Source organism: Schistocerca cancellata, chromosome 3 (assembly GCF_023864275.1).
Source record: "Schistocerca cancellata isolate TAMUIC-IGC-003103 chromosome 3, iqSchCanc2.1, whole genome shotgun sequence".
In the NCBI taxonomy this organism is placed as follows: domain Eukaryota; kingdom Metazoa; phylum Arthropoda; class Insecta; order Orthoptera; family Acrididae; genus Schistocerca; species Schistocerca cancellata.
The window spans coordinates 903,909,361-903,925,381 of record NC_064628.1 but is presented as its reverse complement, the minus strand read 5'-3'; positions in this window follow the sequence as shown (position 1 = coordinate 903,925,381).

Here is a 16,021-nt window from a genome sequence, read left to right as displayed (position 1 = left end):
CAAGCGCGAGCTGTGCAAGAGTAGCAGAGGAGACGACAGACTGGAATGAACAGAAAAATTGGCCGAAGCCATGGAGTGTACTACGAGCTGCGTCAATGAAGTAATGAGACTCTTGTAAAAAAACGTTGCGTACCGTTTTAATCAAGTTTAGTGTTGTCTCCTTCACAGTAGTTCCTTTCTGATTGCATACACTTTTTCCAACGCTTGTGTCATTGATGGTAACATTTCTGCAACTCATATTCTGCGGTATCCTCCAATACCCTCGTCACAGCTATTTGGACATCTTGTGTTGTTTGAAAATGGTGTCCCTTGACCGCCGTTTTGACTCTTGGAAATAGAAAAAAGTCGCACGGAGCGATATCTGGTGAATAAGGTGGCTGTGGTTAGTACTGAAATTGTTTTGAGGTTAAAAATTGCTGTACTGACAGGGCAGTATGGGATGGCGCATCATCGTGATGCGGAATCCAATTATCATCAATATTGGCACGGACACGAAGAACTCTCTTACGAAGTCTTTCAAAAATTTCTTTGTAGTAGTATTGGTTAACTGTTTGTCCAGGAGGCACCCACTCTTTATGAACACTTCCTTTGGAATCAAAGAAGCACACAAGCACGCATTTGACTTATGACTTTGACATGCCAGCTTTTTTTGGTTTGAGTGATCCCTTTGAGCACTATTGCGAACTTTGGCGTTTTGTCTCTGGATCGTACTGAAAAAAAAAACAACTTTCATCACCAGTAATAACACGGCTCAACAATTCTGGAATGATTTCCGTTTGCTCTAACAGATCGGCTGCCACATTTTTCCGTGTTTCTCGCTGTTGTAGTGTGAGATTTTTGGGGACCATTTTTGCAAAAATCTTCCTCATACCAAGATCTTCAGTTATTATTGGACGAACCGTTTCTCGATTGATGTTCAGTTCTTCTGCAGCCATTTTCACGGGTAATCTTCGATCAGACCGTACGAGTTGACGCACCCTGGCCAAGTTGACATCCGTCCATGATGTTGACGGTCGCCCACTGCGGTCTTCATCTTCAACATTTGTTATGCCTTCCCTAAACATTTTATGCCAATGAAAAACTTGAGCTCTTGTTATAACCTCCTCTCCAAAAGCCTCCTGAAGCTTACCATAAGTTGTCATTGCATTTTCAACCAATTTAACGCAAAAAAGAAACGGAATACCGTTGCGCAATATTATGCGGTTCCATTTCCGTGACGAGAGACAGAAACACTTGTTAACTTATTACGCGACTGAGCAGTTGCATCGATGTGCTGCTTGGACTAGAAGAAGCTTATAGACCAAGGTCAAAGATATTGTGCCTACGCAAGCCTGCAGGGTTGCTACATCTTGCAAAGAAAATCACTCTCATTACTTTATTATCGCACCTCGTATTTCTTCTACTTTTCACCACTATTATACATGAGGTAATAACAGGAGTGATAGCGTGAATAGGAGATGAAACTATGTTAGCAATGGCTTTTGCAGATTATTTAATGGCTCAGGGAACTGAAGGAGATGTATAAGGAGGGATAGCTGTGTGGAAGGAAGTAACACGAGCATTATGGATTGAAATTTAATGCAAAAGGTGGGAAATGATGCTGACACCGACAAATAAGAGGAGAGTAGGTACGGATATGAGTATTAAAGAGCAAGTACTACAGAAATATCGAAGCTCCAAGTACATAACAGAAGACACGAAGGAAGAGATCAGTACAAGGTGAAAGCAAGTCCATCGATTCCAGCAATGTGTACGAAGACTCTTCTAGAGCAAAGAGGTACAACGCATGCACCGGAAACGTGGGTAACAAAGATTGTTAGCAGGATACAAGGTTGCGAGCGGAAACTTCAGAGAAGCAAACTGCGACTTACTAGAATAGATATGCGCAGGCGTTCAATAAATAAAGCAACACTTTTTTCTCGGCCAGTTTGGGTTGAAAAAATGGGGAATTTGTTGTGGGATATTGTGCAGTATTCCCGCTACAGCCTTTCATGAAATTCCAATAGATGGCGGCACTATACATAACCTTCAAAATGGTGTCTATGACGGAGTTTTATTCATGTATGTCGTCGTGAAAGACTCCGAGGACACACATCTCAAATGCATCGACTGTCTTCTGTTCCTGTTTTCCCACAGTCCATGTTTCACTTCCGTACAATGCTCAAATGAAGGCTTGTGTTTGATGTTAGTAGACTTCCCTTGGCCAGAGTGGCCTTTTTGCCAGTGCTAGTGTACTTTTGATGTCCTCCTTACTCTGTCCGTCTTTTGTTATTTTGCTGCCTCGGTAGTAGGATTCCTCAATCTCATCTACTTCGTGACCATCAATCCTGATGTTAAGTTTACGGCTGGTCTACTTTCTGATACTTCTCATTACTTTCGGTTTTCTTCGATTTACTCTCAGTCCATATTCCGTACTGATTGTTGCCGGCCGAGGTGGCCGAGCGGTTCTAGACGCTACAGTCTGGACTCGCGCGACCGCTAAGGTAGCAGGTTCAAATCCTGCCTCGGGCATGGATGTGTGTGATGTCCGTAGGTTAGTTAGGTTTAAGTAGTTCTAAGTTCTAGGGGACTGATGACCTCAGAAGTTAAGTCCCATAGTGCTCAGAGCCATTTGAACCATTTTTGATTAGACTGTTCGTTCCATTCAGCAGTTCATGTAATTGTTCTTCATTTCCTGTCAGGATATCAGCGACTCGTATCATTGATATACGAGGGCAGTTCAATAAGTAATGCAACACATTTTTTTTCTCGGGCAGTTTTGGTTGAAAAAACCGGAAATTTCTTGTGGAATATTTTCAAACATTCCCGCTTCGTCTCGTATAGTTTCATTGACTTCCGATAGGTGGCAGCGCTGTATGGAGCTGTTAAAATGGCGTCTGTAACGGATGTGCGTTGCAAACAACGGGCAGTGATCGAGTTTCTTTTGGCGGAAAACCAGGGCACCTCAGATATTCATAGGCGCTTGCAGAATGTCTACGGTGATCTGGCAGTGGACAAAAGCAGGGTGAGTCGTTGGGCAAAGCGTGTGTCATCATCGCCGCAACGTCAAGCAAGACTGTCTGATCTCCCGCGTGCGGGCCGGCCGTGCGCAGCTGTGACTCCTGCAATGGCGGAGCGTGCGAACACACTCGTTCGAGATGATCGACGGATCACCATCAAACAACTCAGTGCTCAAATTGGCATCTCTGTTGGTAGTGCTGTCACAATTGTTCACCAGTTGGGATATTCAAAGGTTTGTTCCCGCTGGGTCCCTCGTTGTCTAACCGAACACCATAAAGAACAAAGGAGAACCATCTGTGCGGAATTGCTTGCTCGTCATGTGGCTGAGGGTGACAATTTCTTGTCAAAGATTGTTACAGGCGATGAAACATGGGTTCATCACTTCGAACCTGAAACAAAACGGCAATCAATGGAGTAGCGCCACACCCACTCCCCTACCAAGAAAAAGTTTAAAGCCATACCCTGAGCCGGTAAAGTCATGGTTACAGTCTTATGGGGCGCTGAAGGAGTTATTCTGTTCGATGTCCTTCCCCATGGTCAAACGATCAACTCTGAAGTGTATTGTGCTACTCTTCAGAAATTGAAGAAACGACTTCAGTGTGTTCGTAGGCACAAAAATCTGAACGAACTTCTCCTTCTTCATGACAACGCAAGACCTCACACAAGTCTTCGCACCCGAGAGGAGCTCACAAAACTTCAGTGGACTGTTATTCCTCATGCACCCTACAGCCCCGATCTCGCACCATCGGATTTTCATATGTTTGGCCCAATGAAGGACGCAATCCGTGGGAGGCACTACGCGGATGATGAAGAAGTTATTGATGCAGTACGACGTTGGCTCCGACATCGACCAGTGGAATGGTACCGTGCAGGCATACAGTCCCTCATTTCAAGGTGTCGTAAGGCCGTAGCATTGAATGGAGATTACATTGAAAAATAGTGTTGTGTAGCTAAAAGATTGGGGAATAACCTGGTGTATTTCAATGCTGAATAAAACAACCCCTGTTTCAGAAAAAAAATGTGTTGCATTACTTATTGAACTGCCCTCGTACTTTCACCTTCAATTTTAATTCCACTCCTAAACCTTTCTTCATCCCCGTCTTACACCCTTTTTAATCCGAACACTTCGTTCTTGGTCGTCCACTCTTATGCAAGATATCTAGAAGAAGACTAAGAAACAGATGGATTGCTCGATTGAATGAACGTGTGAAGAAAAGACGAGAAGGCTGGGTCGAACTGGAGAGAGCAACAGGTGGTAGGACAGGAAAAAATGTAGAGTTATGTTCAAACAAATGGTTCAAATGGCTATGAGCACTATGGCACTTAACTTCTGAGGTTATCAGTCCCCTAGAACTTAGAACTAATTAAACCTAACTAACCTAAGGACATCACACACATCCATGCCCGAGGCAGGATGCGAACCTGCGACAGTAGCGGTCGTGCGGTTCCAGTCTGTAGCGCCTAGAATCGCTCGGCCACCTCGGCGGCAGAGTTATGTTCTAAACAGACCCAGCCAGAGGCTGGAAGGTGTGTAACATGATGATGATGATGGACGATGATTATGATTATGATGGACATCAACGCCGAGTGAGCTCAACAGAACTCGGCAGAAAAAGAGCAAAGGGAGCCTGGCACAGCGCAAAACTCTCTCTGCCAGTTTGAAGTAGGAATTTTACCGAACCAGAAATTTTCCTCTGCTTGAAGGGAAAAAACGTATCTCTCGCTAAAATTAAAATTGAGAAGTTTACTGACATGCTTAGAAACACTATAGACATCTATACCAGACGTTAATTCCAGAATTTTTTTTTACGTGATATACACCGTAGACATCTCGAACAAAACACTTTTCCCTGTAGTGGGAAGAAAGCACAAGAAAGCTACAAGAAGTGTAGCGTAAGTGATTCACAAAATTAGCGTCAGGTATCTTTGATTACCGTCTGTTGCGGAATCTCAGAACATATTCTGAGCTTAGATGTGACGCTGTACGCCGAGCACAATCACATCCTTCATACCAACGAGTATGGATTTCGAAAACAACTGTCATGCGGAAGCCGAGTCTCGCTTTTTTAACATATCTTGAACGCCATGGATCCAGGCTGTCAGGCAAATGCAGTATTTGTTGACGTCCCAAAATAATTTAACTCTGTACCACACCTACGCTTATCTTCGAAAGTATGATTGTATGGCTTACAGAGCCAAATTTAGAATCAAACTCATACAAATACCTAAGTTTAACAATCTGTAGAGGTATGAAATGAAACGAGTACAAATGGTCATCCATAAGTGAAACATATTTAGTTTGGTTCATTGGTAGATTACTGAATCAGTAGATGGGTGGATTACAGAATCAGTCTACAAAGGGCGCTGCGTACAAAACACTCCTCCTATCCGTCCTAGAACATAGCTGAAGTGTGTGGGACTCGTACAAAATGGGACTAAAAGGGGATACTGAACGTGTAAGTAGGCTGTTTAGTTTTTTATGTTGGTAACGCCACGTAGCGCTCTATATGAAAATCACTGACAGTGCCGTGTGAAGGCTGTGGTTGGTTTACATTGTTGGAGTACGTATATGCTATTGTAGTGTTGGGCAGTTGGCTGTTAACAGCACGTAGCGTTGCGCAGTTGGAGGTGAGCCGCCAGCAGTGGTGGATGTGGGGAGAGAAATGGCGGAGTTTTGAGAGCGGATGATCTGGACGTGTGTCCATCAGAGACAATAAATTTGTAAGACTGAATGCCATGAACTGCTATATATATTATGACTTTTGAACACTATTAAGGCAAATACATTGTTTGTTCTCTATCAAAATCTTTCATTTGCTAACTATGCCTATCAGTAGTTAGTGCCTTCAGTAGTTTGAATCCTTTATTTAGATAGCAGTAGTGGCATTCGCTATATTGCAGTAGTTCGAGTAACGATGATTTTTGTGAGATAAGTGATTTGTGAAAGGTATAGGTTAATGTTAGTCAGGGCCATTCTTTTGTAGGGATCATTGAAAGTGAGATTGCGTTGCGCTAAAAATATTGTGTGTCAGTTTAGTGTTGATCAGAATAGGTAAAGAGCAAAATGTCTGAGTAAGTTCAGTTTTGCTCAGCGGTTTGAAAATCAAATAATGTAAGAGGTTTATCAGCACAGTAATTCATTAATTTTTCTAAGGGGACGTTTCATATGTCGACCCTTAGCTGAGGATACCTCATTGGAATCTTTTGATTTTTTCTTGTAGTTTCTGTAATTAGTATAGCTATTTTTTATTGCTAGCGCGTAATTATAGAGAGAATTTCCATTGTAGTTGTAGTTTTTCATTGTTGTACAGTAAAACAGTTGTGGCATGCATGTAGATTTGCACCAAGTATTTCGCAGCTGCGCTTGCAATTAACGAGATATTATTTTCAATGCTATGTTAATGTGTTTCCCTCTTTTGCTCTTCAAATTGTGCTTTTCTGTGTTATCGTGTGAAATATTGTGACAATAATTCCGTGTAAAAAACGTAATACTAGGCTACAAAGTAAACTGAGAAATGACAGTTAAGACGAAAGCAGTGTGTTTCCGCCATCGTGTAATGAATTAACTAATGTTCAAACTAGAAATTTGGCAATTGTGCATAGGGAAATGGAGTGGGCTGCAAATAATGGTATAGCCAGTGAAACAATTAGTGAACAGGGAAGCATTATCGATCGATCGGTCGGCAATAGCTCGCCTCAGGAATCCGAAATGACAGGACACAATCTCGAAAATACTGTAGATTCAGGTTTTGTGTCCTCACCGTTTGAGAATAAGTCAAGACACATTTTCTGCTTGTCGAAATGCGAATGTTGCCGGTGCAAATTCACTGCCGGAAAGCACTGTACAACATGTTTCAGACACCAGTGCATTGTTATTACAATTAATACAACAAACGGGAAAAAGCTTAAAAAGTTAGACACAAAGGAGCAAAATCTTCAAAAGTTAGACGCGATGGAACAAAATCAGAGACCAACACAGCAAAAGCTTCAAAAGTTAGACACAATGGAACAAAATCTTTATAAGTTAGACACCACGCTTGAACAAACACGTGAAGATTTAACTACTGAGTTACATAACATCGAATCGACATGTAAAAAAGTCTGTAATGATGTAAAAACACACATTTGTGAGCATTTTCAACCTATTTTTTCGTGGCATGAAAATGCATTACAGAATCACGAAGCAGCCATAAAAGGACTGCAAACTATTGTTCATGAAAATCCCGAGACCTTGCGGACTAAAATTGACTCAGTTGCATCTACCGATTCGGTTACGCTACGTGCTAAAACTCGGGAAAACTTAAAGGACACAGTAGATACTCTGAAAATTGGTTCAGAAAGACACATGGAGGAAATTAGTTCATTATCAGAGAAAGTAGTCGAACTTTCGGATCAGCTAAATAATTTATCTACGAAAGTAGATGATAATCTGAATGACACAAGACCGGTAGTCTTTAATGATACAGAAGAGTACGAACAAATTAGAAAATTCAAACAAAATCAGAATAAATCAATACGCAACACCAAAGAGAAATCCGGGAAGTACAAGATTAGTTGACACAGGTAATACAAGAATTACATATTTCAGACGACACTCGCGCTCCAATACGGGAAGAGGGACATAGAAATACGGAACAGCCACAAAATAATAACACAGGGCACTTCGAAAATTATGAAAGAAATTGGTAAGGTACACCGAATTTTGAGATGGAACCGCAGAAACGACGTAACAATGACCGACATGCGACTCGCCGACATGATGATTTTGACTATAAGCTGTTTATTACTACACGTAAATTCAAAACAGTAAAGAATTCCGGCAACGACATTCATCCACTAGCGTGGCTTCATCAATTCTCTCATTGTTTTCCCAACTGGTCATTAGAGCACAGATTAGAATTTATGTGTGGCTATTTAGAGAATGAACCAGCTGTAAGAATGCGATCGGTCATTCACGATTGTCACAGTGAAGAAGAATTTTATCATGCCTTCCTCTCAGCATATTGGTCTCAAGCTACACAAGACCGAGTAAAACATAGCATCATAATGATGAAACATTTCGAACAATGTGAATTTTCCAGTCTTGTGAAATATTTTGAGGACATGTTGCACAAGAATCAGTATCTGTCAAACCCATACAGCCCCTCAGAACTCATCCTCATTTGCTTAATCAAATTACCTGAACATTTACAACATATGATTTTGGCAGGACGTTGCAAAGATGACATTGAAGCTTTTCAGGGACTGTTACAAGAATTGGAAATTGACACTGACAATCACGGGACGCGAAAACAGGAGCACAACAATTACAGGTCACATCCATCACAATTCCGCGATGAAAGAAATAATAACTGGACACGACAAGGCTATTCTTACAATGTAAATCGTGACCAAAACAGATACCACCGGTATGACAACCGTTGGCAGAGTAGTAATAATTACAGGGAAAGTTCACGTCTCCCCGGTAATGACTATTACAGAGACAATCAGAGAACCAGACAATATGGGGACTAAAATAATTATTATCAAGTGAGACAGAATAACGTCAGACGCAACGGTCCACCACGCTGTTACGATCACGGGAGAAATTCTCTACCACATGACCGACAAAAAAGGAACTATGTAAACTACCGACAAAACGACAGACCTGAATTTCATCAGAACTGGCGGGATTCAAACAGGGCAGGGCCCTCCGACAAGGTGAATTTGTAGGAGTTAGATCTCCAAATCCCAATAATGACGCATGCCAACAAAGAGACAATAGGCAACGACTCACACCGCTGGCAGCCACAAAACGTACTTATGAAGCTGACGATGTAGCTGCCGTGGCTAGTAATTACGTAAAAATGGAAGATATTAGGGACATCTTACTCCAGGAAGACGACGTAAAACGTAACAACATTGCATATCCTGTGATTCACATTACGGTAAATGACGTAAAATTTACGGCAGTACTTGACTCTGGCAGTCCCATTTCAGTAATTAGTGAAACAGCCTTTAGCAAATGCAACAAATCGAACGATTGCCCAACATTTCCGTTACGTAAGATTAAATTACAAGGTGCAATCGTTGGAAAAAGTGTAGACGTATGCCAACACACCAACTTAGAATTCTTTTGTCAAAGCCACAGCTTCTCTCTGAGCTTTCTTATTGTTCCATTATTCTCGACGGAAATTATATTGGCAGTAGACTTTTTGAATGAATACAAAGCAATCTTAAACTTTCACGATACTGAAATAAGTTTAGAGAAAGAAGGTAAGTCAATAGCTTTGAAATCTGAAGATCGGCTCTCAAACCATGACGAGGAAATTAATCGGCTTTACCTTCTGTTAAACAACAGTTCGGAATTTTCGACGGAACTAGACACTAACAATCACTCTGCAAGTACTGACAGGGATGATATCGATGGCATATTTGATACTAATGAGTTAATTCAGAATAAAATTTAAACGATTGAGAACTGTAATGACACTGATAGGCAGGACCTTTCTGAGATTTTACAAGCACATTCCACAGTTTTTACTCACAAAACAGGAACAATCAAGGGATTTCAATACCAATTTCGTGTTCGTGAGCATACTAAATTTTGTGTTGGACCATATGTAATTCCAGAACATTATAGGGATCGTGTTAGAACAGAAGTACAATCTATGCTTGACGAGGGCATTATTGAGCCTGCAGTAACCTCACACAACAATCCATTACATGTTGTTGAGAAGAAAAATCGATCGATCAGGCTTGTCTCAGATTCGAGACAAATTAATACTATCATCATTCCTGAAACAGACAGGCCGCACACGATGGAAGAACTTCTTCAAAATTTTAATGGTGTAAAAGTGTTGTCTTCTATTGATCTCAGATCCAGCTTTTATCAGATCGAACTTCATCCAGTATGTAGAAAATACACTGCTTTTTTTTGTTTCGGCGTTTGTTATCAATTTCGGAAACTACCTTTTGGTGTGAACATTTCTTCGCCAGCGTTCATTTGCGGGCTAAATTCCATATTACCTGATTTCCTAAAACGTCATATCACCTTATATGTGGATGATATTCTAATAGCAGAAGCCTCATGGGAACAACATAATCGCATCACCAACAGTTTGTTACGTATTTTTGCGGAATCTGGAATTACAGTTAACTTGGAAATGTCTGAATTCAGTAGGTCAAAGGTAAGATTTTTGTGACATATTATTTCTTCTGAAGGCATTCAGCCGGATCCTGAAAAGTTAGAAGCAATCAGAGCTATTCCAGTTCCATCCACAAAAAAACAAGTCTGCAGTTTTCTAGGGCTCATAAATTTTTACAGTCGTTTTCTTAATATGCAAATTCTAGTTACGCCAAAACTTTGTTCTCTCACTGGAAAAAATACTATTTGGAACTGGGACGAACAAGCACAGTTGGAATTCAATTCTTTGAACGAATCGCTACTTAACGCGCCAATATTACCTCATCCATATCTGTCACAAGATTTCTGCCTTAGCACGGATTCTTCTATAGTCGGTCTTAGTGCCCATTTATTTCAAGAAGCCATAGAAAATGACACTACTGTTCAGAAAACAATTGCTTTTGTTAGCCGAGTGCTAACAAAATCTGAAAAAAATTATTCCGTTACTGAATTTGAAGCTTTAGCTATCGTTTGGGCATTTAACAAATTCCGTTTCTTTCTTTCTGGTAAGCACGTAAAAGTACATAGTGATCATCGTGCATTACTATTTCTTATGTCTTCAAAGTTAAATCATGACAGTTTAAAACGTTGGGCATTGTTTCTGCAAGAATTCCGCTTCACAATAGTCTACATTCCCGGCAAGGAGAACATTGTTGCGGACGCACTGTCACGCGCACCGGCTGTGCTTGAGAAAAGTAACACAGAAGGCAACCTCGAGAAAAATTTCAGTATTCTTTACATGCAGAAAGTCGCCTTTGATAACTTCATCGCCACATCTTTAAAGGACATTGCTCATGAACAATATAAAGATTCGGTTTGGAAAGACAGTAAAAGTAAATGGCATGAAAAGACACACTTAGATCCGGCATTCTTATCTGGTTAGAAACAACATACTGTTCAAACGCTGCACTGTTGATGACAAGCTATGGGTACTTTGCATTCCAGACGATTTTGTTAATAAGCTCATTTGGTACATTAATTTCAGCTATAGACATTTTGGTCCACGAAAATATTATCATATACCTCGAACGATTTGTCACTTTAACAATATGGAAAAGAGAGTTCGAAGAGTCTTGTCTATTTGTAAACCTTGTCAAAAGGCTAAACCATCTACTATCTCACATCGTGCTATGTTGTTTCCTATCTTTCCTTCTAAATTAAAAGAATTTGCTGTTAGTCGCTGTTGAAATTACTTCAAAATTTGTTTCTTTCACTAACTTACTTCAAAATTTGTTTCTTTCACTCCGTTACGTAAATCCACTGGACAGTCTGTATCCAACGCCTTTGTTAAAAATTTCTTACGTGCAGTTGGACACGTTAGTAAAGTCATTTCAGATAACGGACCGCAATCCAGATCTGCTGTTTGGTCACGCATGCTTCGGAACCATAAAATCAAACCTGTTTTTTATTTCACAGTACTCACCACAATGTAACCCATCTGAACGGATTATGAAAGAAATCAATAAGCTTTGCAGACTTTATTGTCACAGAAAGCATCAGCATTGGGACAGATATTTAGACTTATTTCAAAACGTGCTGAATGAAATACCTCATGACTCCAATGCTTTACCACCTATTCTTGTACTGAAGAATGAAGAACCACCGAACAGAATCAGAGAGCTTGTACCTTTCCCGAATACTCGTAAACTTCGACACAAAGACATAATTGATTTGGCTAGTAAAAATATAAAACCTGCAGCAGACAAAAGGAGAAAACTACACGGTAAAGCAAATGCAAAGAAATTATATATTGGTCAGAAAGTTCTCATTAAAGCTCGTTCATTGTCACATAAGAAGTAACACTTGAGTCACAAATTCTTTCTGATTTACAATGGACCTTACAGAATCCGACGTATACCACATGACAATTGCGTTGAAGTTGAAACTCTGCGTTCTAGAAAGAGTAAAGGATTGCACCACATTTCACTTATAAAACCGTTTATTGAAAGATAATCTGCTTTTTAACTTAGTCTTTGCCATAAAATTTTTCGCTTCACGCTACTAGTACGCTTCGTCACACTTAGAAAACAATGTTTTGATGTTAACTATCCAGTCTAGAACCTAGGAAACATATTTAGACAGTAATTACCACTGCATTGTGATAGTGAACAGAGGACACAGTGTTACTGTGTGTGTACATTCTTGCTTGTTAGTTGCACGATTACGTAACGACTATAAAGCTTACATACTTAGAACATATACTGCTAATGAGATTTTAATGCAACATTTTGGTTTACTTGAAAAAATATTATTTATTTGAAGTACTTTCTGTGAGATTAAAGATGACTTAGTATTTTGTTTCTTTGACAGCTACACGACTATATCACGACGCTACTAATGTGTGACACAATTTACATTGTTGCTTTTGAGCTGTATCTGCTTTATATCTGCACGATTTTTCTGAATTCTTCTGGAAAGTAAAACATGTTTTAGTAGTAACTTTTGTAGTATAGCTACAATGAGACAGCCTTTTTTGTAGCACATTATACATTACACTGTTGTACTTTCTTGATCATGGTACTGTACGTAATAACTACGATATCTATACGCATAGCATTTCGCTTTTGTTTATTACGAGGTAAGTACATTGACTTCCACAGAACTTTGCTTACAGACGACGATGATTACGACACTTGGCACATTTTTTACCCTTAAGTAATGACAGAGATTATGTTACAACAAGACGCCCAATTTAGCGCGGCAGTACACGTATTTGAGTGATTACTTTTGTACTTAAAACATTCATTTTTAAATATTTTTGAATTACAAAGAAAGTTTTCCGTGATACATTTCATTCCATTGCTGTAATCTGTAACACCTGAGGGTATAATTACATTAATCCTCAGGGGATACACGCTTACTTAGTGTACCATGTGCTTGGCAAGCACAAGGAGCCCTAGCTAATATGGTATTTGCTTATACAACTTTACACATCGGTACCATATTTCTCTAACACATAAATTACACAGTTATCTGATAATTTAACTAAGAGAGACAAACATGTGTCAGTGACACATGTTTACGCAGTTACACAGTTGGATAACTTCACACTTATGAAATTGTACTTTGGCTGCACTGTGTGAACTGTTCATATTTTTTCGGAACCATTGTGATACTATGAGAGCTATGAATGATGTGTTTGGTAAGAGATCATGATTTTTAAAGTACGTTTGAGGTAGATGACTTTATTGAAGGTCTTGAAATTACTGAAAGAAGCTGCGACGATTTTGAGATGTGATTGATCTGTTATGATGTTATTATTACGACGACTATGTGTATTATGCTGTTGAGGTATGCTTATGATCAATAAGCTGATCATATATGAGGAATTTGATTATGCTACGTATTTATTATGATGAAATATTGAAAAAGTGTCGACGAATATGTATATGTGTAATTAGGTAAGGAATAATGAGTAGTGGTTAGGACTCTGATTTGTGAAAAAAGATGTTGGAAACCAAGAATCGTACTTTAAGAATTATGAAATGTGTGCACATGCATGAATGTATCGCAATGCCGGCGAAAATTTTTTGGACACTGTTATATTTATAGGTTTTTGTTTCTACACATTTGTAATGAAAATTCTCGACCTGTGAAATTTTTTATACGAGACTGTCACTGTAGTGCAAATTGCTGTCGTAAATATTTCGGTAAGAAAGCTAAGTGACTTTGACGTAATGCGTTATGGGCACCCAGCTGCGCCAGCCGCCTGGAGAAAAAGCCAAAATGGTTCAAATGGCTCTGAGCACTTTGGGACTTAACATCTGTGGTCATCAGTCCCCTAGAACTTAGAACTACTTAAACCTAACTAACCTAAGGACATCACACACATCCATGCCCGAGGCAGGATTCGAACCTGCGACTGTAGCAGTCATGCGGTTCCAGACTGAAGCGCCTAGAACCGCACGGCCAAACCAGCCGGCTAGAAAAAGCCATTAGGTGTAGAAAAAGAGGCCATTAACCTCGCTATTGAGATTCGTTTGTAGAAAGCATCGCAAATACGACACGCTCAATACTTGGAAACATATGATTATACTGTGGAGCTTGTACTTGGTGCTACTTACTGAAATGCTTATGAATTGATGGGAAATATTCTTACGTCTGCACACCTGATTATGACAAGTGTCTTTCTACGAGAGTTGAGAGAACTTCTACTGACTTATGAAATGCCACATAGCTTTTGAATGATGTTTTTATGCTTTGCTTTACATAATTGCTTATTTCATTTGATATCTGGTTCCCAGCAGTGTTGCAGCATTGGTTTTATAAATAAAATTAAATGCATTTGCTAATGTGAAAACTTTCTGTCAACAGATCTGTTAAATAATAATTTTATGATCCACATTCTTCGAAAAAGGAGTACTTGGAAAGGAAAGAACAATAGGAAGGGACTAGTAACAGTAACTGCATACATAATATTCTTTTCAAGTACTTGGTAATTTCTTTTGTAGAATAAGTTGTGGTGTACCACTTTAATTACATAGACATTGAGATGTAAATAGACATATCCCTTATCTGCATTGTTGTCTTTAGTGTACTATTTTTTCTGCTTGAGCTATATCATGTTTAGGTATAAGTTATTGCATTTGCTGCTGCTGTTTGCCAGGCAAAGTGTTACTGAATTTCACTTTGTATTACTCTGTTACGCCAGTTTTACTACTGATTTATTGTTCTTTTTTTGTTGCGCATTGCTTTATATTAGTTGAAATATTGCAATTGCTTTGCTAATTTAGATATACTGCTGCTTTCTTTGCCAATTTGCGTTTTTTTGTCACTGCTGTTTGTGTTAATTGTTTTGTCCTGCTGCATCGCCTCGTCCCTTAGTTTATGTATCTGAACTCAGTAGATTTAAGTTAGCTTAAGAGGGGGTAGACTATATAAGAAACTAACTATGGAGGATAGGGAAAGAATGCATTGAGAAGTTATACAAAAAAAGTTTGTAAAATGAAAAGGTACTGCACAATGAAGAATAATTATTCGGAAAGAGGATATGAAGAGAATACAGAAAGCAGGTATAGATAGGACTTTTTGGAAATAATGATGAATGAAGGGAGATCTCCAAGAAGTAAAGGAAGTTTTGTTTGGAAAATACTGCAGTAAAACAAACCCTGTCTTTTTCTTTAGTATTATTCCGCTATGTGTTTGTGTACCCTTGTGTATTTCTGTTTTTCCTGTCTTTATGTGTTTAGCTGATAAGAGTTATGTTGTAGAATTTTTCTAATACTATGTTAATTACTTTGTAAAGATGTTTAGACATTATTTATTCTGTTCTGTTTTACTGTTCATGTGTGAAATTAATGTTTCGAAACTATTCTCATTATTTTATTTATTTACTTATGTCATAATTTCTGTAACACTGATGTATGTGTTTATTCCTGTTCTTTTGTAAAGCCTGTACTACAACAAATGTTATCTGTATTGTTATGTTCTTTAATGATGTATTTTGTACCTTTGTTATTGTATTCTCATGTTATAAAACTGTAATTGACACCAGTTCATCAAATTAAGTAACTCGTAAGCATTCATTTCGCTGCACACATTTCTGTTGGTCATAGTATATGCACAATATGTGAAAAAAAAGAGGACTGTTAGTGTTTGGACGTGTGTTAATAATTCAGCAAGGGACTGATTAATAGCATTACTGGTTCTTAGGACAATTCCAAAAACTTTGTGAGTGCATAAGTGGTGGTTTATGGACTTGCTATATTCTCTGCAAGACTCTTCGATGGTGATTGTGCACCTGCACAGTCGCAACAGATGGCTGCTGGCCGTCTCTACAAGGACTACAGTGGGTCTGCATCTTTGATGACCCACCAATACCATTATTTCTACAACGACTGCAGTGGCTCTGCACCT